We start from the raw sequence: 7,206 nt of genomic DNA, 5'->3' as shown, positions 1-7,206 counted from the left end.
GACTCAAACGTCACTTGTGTAAACTTATGCAGCTAGGCCAAGATGCTGTCATCCACGTTTGGCTCAACGTTTGAGGTCAAACGTGAGCTCAAACGTGGATCTCCCCATGCTCTCTTTTTGGCCAACGTTTGGCACAACGTTTGAGGCAAACGTTGGCGCAAACGTGGCTCAATTAACTCACAAATCATGGACTCTTCTTCATGCTAAAATGGCGCCAACGTTTGACCTCACGTTTGAGGCAAACGTTGGCGCAAACGTTGGCTTGCTTCAGGGGTGCTTTTGCTTGCTCTTCCTTGCCAAAATGTAGCCAACGTTTGACCTCACGTTTGAGGCAAACGTTGGCTCAAACGTTGCCATGTCCAGGAGTGCTCTTCCTTGCTCATATGTGGCCAACGTTTGACCTCACGTTTGAGGCAAACGTTGGCTCAAACATTGCCATCCCTTGCTCCTTCTTCAGCCAACGTTTGCCTCAACGTTTGAGGCAAATGTTGGCGCAAACGTTGGCTCTTCTCCAGGGTGTTCTTCATCTGCTTCTCACGTTTGAGTTAACGTTTGAGGCAAACGTTAGCTCAAACGTGAATCCCTCTTTTCAAGCCATTCTTGCAACCTTCTTCCAAGCTTTATTCCACCTATCATCAACCAACATTTGCATCAAAGCTATGCTCTAATCATGAGAGTTATTCTTTTTCTTGTCATATAAGTAATTATGGCATAAAACTCATGAAAATGCATCAATTCATCCATAGTTGATTGAATCTAAGGAAACATGAAATTCCACCCAATTGACTTACTTGTGGCTTAAGAAAGTGCATAAAACTAAATGAAAACAAAGGAAAAAGACTAGTGAAACTAGGCTAAGATGACTTGTCATCAAGGAGTCTCCAATAACTTCGGCAAGGTGATTTCAAGCTCCACTCCCTTGTGCTCTTTGACAACTTCCACCTCTTTGCAAAATTCTTTAATTTCAACCTCTTCCTCTTGGTAGCTTTTCTCCAATTCAATCTCTTCTTTATTGCTTATCGAGGGCATGGGAGGCTGTGCTTCTTTTTCTTGAATCTCCATCTCTTGATCAACCTCTTCCAAGTCTTCAACCAGGGTATGCCTTGGAGGTTGTACACCCTCCCCAGCATCAATTTCAATCGCTTTGGAAGGAGGTTCTATAACTTGAGTTTCCCATGGAGGTTCAGCATCTCCTAAGTCTTCAACCACTTCTTCCTCTGCAACTATTATGGCTTCCTCCACTTGTTCCAATACAAAGCCATGTTCCTCATTGTCCACCGAAGTTTCTAGTGTCTCCTTCATGCTTTGCTCTTCTTTTGATTCTCCACATGTAGCCATAGGAGTTCTTTGAGTGCTCAGATATTGGGAAGCTATTATATTGATGCACGGAAAACTTGTCTCATAACAAATTTCCTTCGGCAAGTGTACCGAATTTGTCGTCAAGTAAAAACTCACAATAGAGTGAGGTCGAATCCCACAGGGATTGATTGATCAAGCAACTTTAATTAGAGGAATGTTCTAGTTGAGTGAATCAGAATTTGAGTTGAGAATTGCAGAAAATTAAATGGTGGGAAAGTAAATGGCAGAAAAAGTAAATGCTAGAATTAAAGAACTGAAAGTAAATGACTGAAAGTAAATTGCAGAATTGTAAATGGGAATGGAGGAATTGCTCATAAAAGTAAGTAACAGAAATTAAAGAGAATGGGTAAGATTAGAAATGGGGGGTTCATTGGGCTTAGGAGATGTTGCATTCTCCGGATCAATTTCATTTTCATCTCTTCCTCAATCAATGCACTCATTGATCTCCTTGGCAATCTTAAGTGATTGAATTATAATTTCTTGTAATTCAATCTCTCAAATCTTGATCAATAGCCAATTACTTGGTCAATTGCTCATGAGAAGAGATGAAGTATGGTCACTGATTATACCACATGCATTTCCCAAATCAAGTGTTGAGAGGATTATAGTCGCATAACCATCCAAACCCAATTTGGTCCAGCATGAGAAAGCATTTCTAGCATGATCTCTTCATTCCTCTTTCAAGATTCAGAAGAGATCCAAGTTTGAATAGCTTCTTTTCCAAGATAACTATCCAATTGGATGAAGATCAAAAGCTTTCAAGTAAAATCAAGAGAAAAGATAGAAGAAGAATAATGAAAACTAGTATTGATCCATCAAATTACAACAGAGCTCCCTAACCCAATGAAAGGGGTTTAGTTGTTCATGGCTCTGGAAAATGAAAACAAAGATGGAGAATACATAATGAAAACTAGAAGTGCAGAGGAAGTAAATACAGAGAGTAATTCTATGCCCAGAGGCTCCCTATATTTTCCAACTCTCAATTTAATTCAAAGCTACTCCTATATATACTACTCTTCTGTTCTTCTAGTTGGCTCTTCAAGTCATGGGTATGGGCCTTTGGATCTTGAGTTTGAAGCAGTTCTCTTCTTCATTGGGCTTGGCTTTACTTGCAGAGAGAAAGTGTGAAGTGGGCAGAGACTTTAGCTCAGGACGTTAGTGGCGTTAACGTTCAGTGAAAATATGAGTTCGAGAACGTTAGTGACATTCAACTTTTTTACTAACGTTCCTCACCCAAGTAAGAGCGACGTTATCCTCAAAGTTAGTGGCACAAACGTTGTCACTAACATTGCCACTTTGTCCTTCGCGCACGTTATTGGGACTCAACTTTCCCAATAACGTTGAGAAGCCTCCCCCTTCCCTACGTTAGAGTCCACGTTAATTTAGTTAACGTGGCTCTTGTAACGTAGGCTTGCCAACCTTCAAGAATGTTAGTGACACTTAACATTGTCACTAACGTTCCAATGTGCCCCTTAGCTCCCACGATAGAGTCCACGTTAACTAGGTTAACGTGGCTTCTAACGTGGCTTGTGCTAGCCATCTCCAACGTTAGTGACAATGTTGAATGTCACTAACGTTAGCTCATCATCCTTCTCCTCACGTTAACTTCCACGTTAACTAAGTTAACGTTAACTTCCACGTTAACTAAGTTAACGTGGGAGTTAACGTGGCTCATTGTGGCTTGTGTTGGCTCCTTCCAACGTTAGTGACAATGGTTGGTGTCACTAACGTTGTCGACAACCTTTCTTCTTCACATTAACTTCCACATTAACTAGGTTAACGTGGGAGTTAACGTGGCCTCTTGGGGATAGTGTGTGTTCATCCCAACGTTAGTGACAATGTTTGGTGTCACTAACGTTGTCAACCACCTAGTTTCTTCACGTTAGCTTCCACGTTAACTAGGTTAACGTGGGAGTTAACGTGGCTTCTTATGACTTGGCCAACGTTAGTGAGAAAGTTGAATGACACTAACGTTGGCCTCCCCTTTTCTTCTTAACGTTAGAGGCCACGTTAACTAAGTTAACATGGCAACTAACGTGGCCACTAATGAGCTTGGTCCAACATTAGTGATAATGTTAAGTGTCACTAACGTTGGCTCCATTTCTTTTCTTCCACGTTAGAGTTCACGTTAGCTTAGTTAACGTGACTCTTAACGTGGGCAATGATGGCTTCTAGAGCATTATTGACAATGACTTTTCTCATTAACTTTGCAAGTTACTCCCATTCCACCTTAGTGTCAACGTTAGTATAACTAACGTTGCCACTAATGTGGTTCTTCTTTGCTTCTTTTGTCCTGAAATCAAGCAATAAAGTGCATCAAAGTTCTAGTCCAAGTCATGGGAAATGCAACATCCAATTTGTCCTTAAATTCATGCAAAATCCTCATGAAATCATGTAAAGTGCACAATGTATGCTTGAATCAAGATGTAAGTGAATATCTACCCAAAACTAGCTTATTTCCTAAGTAAATGCATGAAACTACCCTAAAAATAGTAGAAAAAAGGTCAGTGAAACTGGCCAAAATGCCCTGGCATCACAACACCAAACTTAAAGCTTGCTTGTCCCTAAGCAAGTACTGGAACAAGAGAATGATGAATGGAATGCCAAGAGAAATGAGTCATTCTTGTGGAAGTCATGTCCCTGGTTTTATGGTGGTTTCATGCATAGCAACTTAGGTTCATTCCTTCTCTGGCTTTCAGACCTTTATCATGTCCTAGAACACTCACTTTGATTGCATCCCATGAGACTTTTATTCATTGATCCTTTTATTGTCATTTCAGGGCTTATTTGTGTTCCTTGGGCTAATTGCTTTGTAAGGGGGCAACTCTTTAAAATAAGCTTTCAGCTAACACTCCCGAACCAGTTGGTTCAAGGTGCTAGGTGTTGAAGCACCCCTAAGGACTTACTTGCTCAAGTCTCTCCCCCATACATACACACCACAGGCACATAGTTTATTTATTTTCTTTTCTTGAGACCTTGGTGTCCAGCACCTCTTTGGGTTACTAAATGCTCTGTATTGAGGGTTACTCTTGATAGTGGACTTTCAGCTGATAATCCCGAGTTAGTTAACCCAAGTTACCAAGTGATAAGGCACCCCTAAGAGCTTATTCATCCAAGTAGATCCCTCACACAGGAGTACCACAGACACATGCCTCAAGATTAAAAACCATTGGTGCCTAGCCTTATTGCTTGTTCTTTTTCTTTTATTCCTCAACTTTGATTGTTCTTTCCCTTTTTCTTATTAGGATCTTCTTATTTAGCTAGTCTCATGGGGTGTGTCTCAAGCATAGTATTCATGACAGATAGTTGTCCTCCCACCTTATGGTTGAACCAACTTAGCTAACTTATGACTATACCATAAACTCATGAACTTATTCCATAGTATGAACTCCTCTCTGGTCTTTAAAAACACACATTCTCTTTTCATTTGATTTAAAGGGACAAACATACAAGTAAGCAAAGTAAGGGTGCAGTGACATAAAGACCAGCAAGCATAGACCTCTTCAACTCAAAACTTAAAAGATAGAAATAAAGAAAAAGTTCAAACTATTATGGAAGCATGTTCTATTTCATACAAGATCTTCCTTATTCAAAGCATAGAAAAAGATGGACCAAAGAAGGGACTCCACCACCTTTTACTCATGTGGTTGCCCATGCTCTCCTCCTTGCTTGTCCTCCTTGTATCCCTCTTGAGTGCTCGTACTCCCACTCTCTTTTCTTTTTCCAATCAGCTTCTTCCAAAAACCACCATCTTCCATCTTCTTCTTGAGTGTTTCCTTCTGCTGTTTCACCTTCCTCTCTTCTCGTTCTACAAAATCTTTTTGGACCTCATCATATGTAGGGATGGCATAGTGTAGATGATGCATATTACTGGACATGTAGTTCAACTTGGCTTGAGTGTTTACGTTGAACTCCTCCCTTTGTAGTTGCCGTCCTTCATTAAGTACAGTAAACTCATTGAATACTTTCATTTGAGCTATTTGCCACTGATTGAGTTCCTGCAAATGCTTATCTTGACGTTCTTGCCTCTCAGTAACTTGGTGGATGGCTTGAGAAAGCTGGGAGCATTGTTCCTGTTGCTGCTCCATTTGTTGTTTCTGCCACTCTTCTTGTTGGTCATCCAGTTGGACTGAAGGTTTAGTATTTGCTCTTATCCTTCCATATGTCTCATCCCCAAATCTTCAATGGCTTTTAGAAGGTGATTCATATTCGAGTCGGCTGGGTAAGGATGCTCTTCTTGTTGATATTCTTCCTGATGGGACTCCTCTTGGTGAGCTCCTTCTTTTGCTTTTAGTTTCCCTATTTGTGGTCTTCTTTGTTGCTGAGCAGGTGTAGTATAGACCATACGCTAGATTGTCATTAGCCTCCCAGGGTTCACCCAGTCTGGATTGCTATCCTCGAAGACCACCTTGGCCTCTTTGCATAATCTGAAAATGGTGCTGGGGTACCAAAGTCTGGCACCTGATTCAAGCTTCTCAGCTGAATCTTGAATTCCTTCAGCTATAAGTTCATGCACATTGATTTCTCCACCTTGTACTAGGCAATGTACCATAGTTTCTCGATTAATATTAACCTCTGAATTATTTGCAGCCGGGAGGATAGACCTCCTCACGAGTTCAAACCACCCCTTGGCTTCCGGGCTAAGGTCTCCCCTTTTGATGAACCGGGGTCTCCCATCTCCATACCTCTCCCAGTCAGCTGCTATAACACAGATGTCAGTCACGATCTCAGTGATCTCATCATTGTCTTGGCTTTTACTTATCCTTGCATGATAACTGGGCTCATCAAAATATGGTGATTTCAGGTGAAGAGCTCTTGTTATAGCATTTGGGCTGAAGTCCACCTCCTTTCCTCTTACATAACTTTTGAAGGTTGGGGCCTTGGTTTTGTCTTCTCTCACCACATTTGTGTAGAACTCTTTGATGAAGTTTCCATTGATCTTCCCCTCTGGATTAGTGAGCCTTTGCCACCCTCTTTTTTCAATTTTCTCCCGAATCTGTGGGCATTCGTCTTCATTGAATTGGAAGGTTAACTCGGGTAATATCTTTTTGAGCTTGATCCGCTCAAATTCTCGTTCATGGAAAGCAGTTTTGAATCTCTTCTCATCAAAAGGAATGCTCTCCATTGGTTCCTTCCTTTTTTGCCTCTTGGAGCTTGATGATGCCATGAATTTGAGTTACTGTGTGAGGGGATTTGAAGGTAAGGATGGATGAAGAATTTGGTTGGTTAGGATGAGGTGTGATGAAGAAGTTTTGGACGCCGAAAGTGTGAAGTGGAGAGTAGGAATTTGAGTGTGAGGGGTAAGTATGCACTAGGACTCACTTATATATGGAGATTGTGAGTGAATGGAGGGTGTGGATTGAGGGAATTGTTGCTTGATGGACGGTTGGGGTTGTGCATGGGGAAAGGACAAGGATCATCATTTTATGAGAGATATTGATTCGGTCTTCAAGAGTCTCCTTTCTTCAATGTTGCATGGCAACATTTCCCAATGCATTCCTTCTTGAGACAAGTGTGTAGTCCCTCTTCATGAAGTGGCCGAACCCTTCTCATTTAGTTGTCCAATCAATCTCCTTCAATGTTCCTCTCCTTTTCCTAAAAATATAAAAGAAGAAAAGGAAGAATTAATCATCATAAAAAAAAACAATTTAAACTTTTCGGCTAGAATAATAAAAAGGAGAAAAGATTTTGTTTATTCATGAACTCCAACTAACTAACTAACTGTGTATCCTTATATGCACATTGGTGGCACCATGGGGTGACACCAAACTTAGTTTGGAGCACTGTGATGAAAAGTTCTATTCAAAGCTCCAAGACTAGCATGCTCTCAGTTGCATTCATGCTTTC

The sequence above is a fragment of the Arachis ipaensis genome, chromosome B9 (assembly GCF_059453495.1).
Source record: "Arachis ipaensis isolate K30076 ecotype BB chromosome B9, ASM5945349v1, whole genome shotgun sequence".
Taxonomy (NCBI): domain Eukaryota; kingdom Viridiplantae; phylum Streptophyta; class Magnoliopsida; order Fabales; family Fabaceae; genus Arachis; species Arachis ipaensis.
This window is presented reverse-complemented; position numbering follows the sequence as displayed.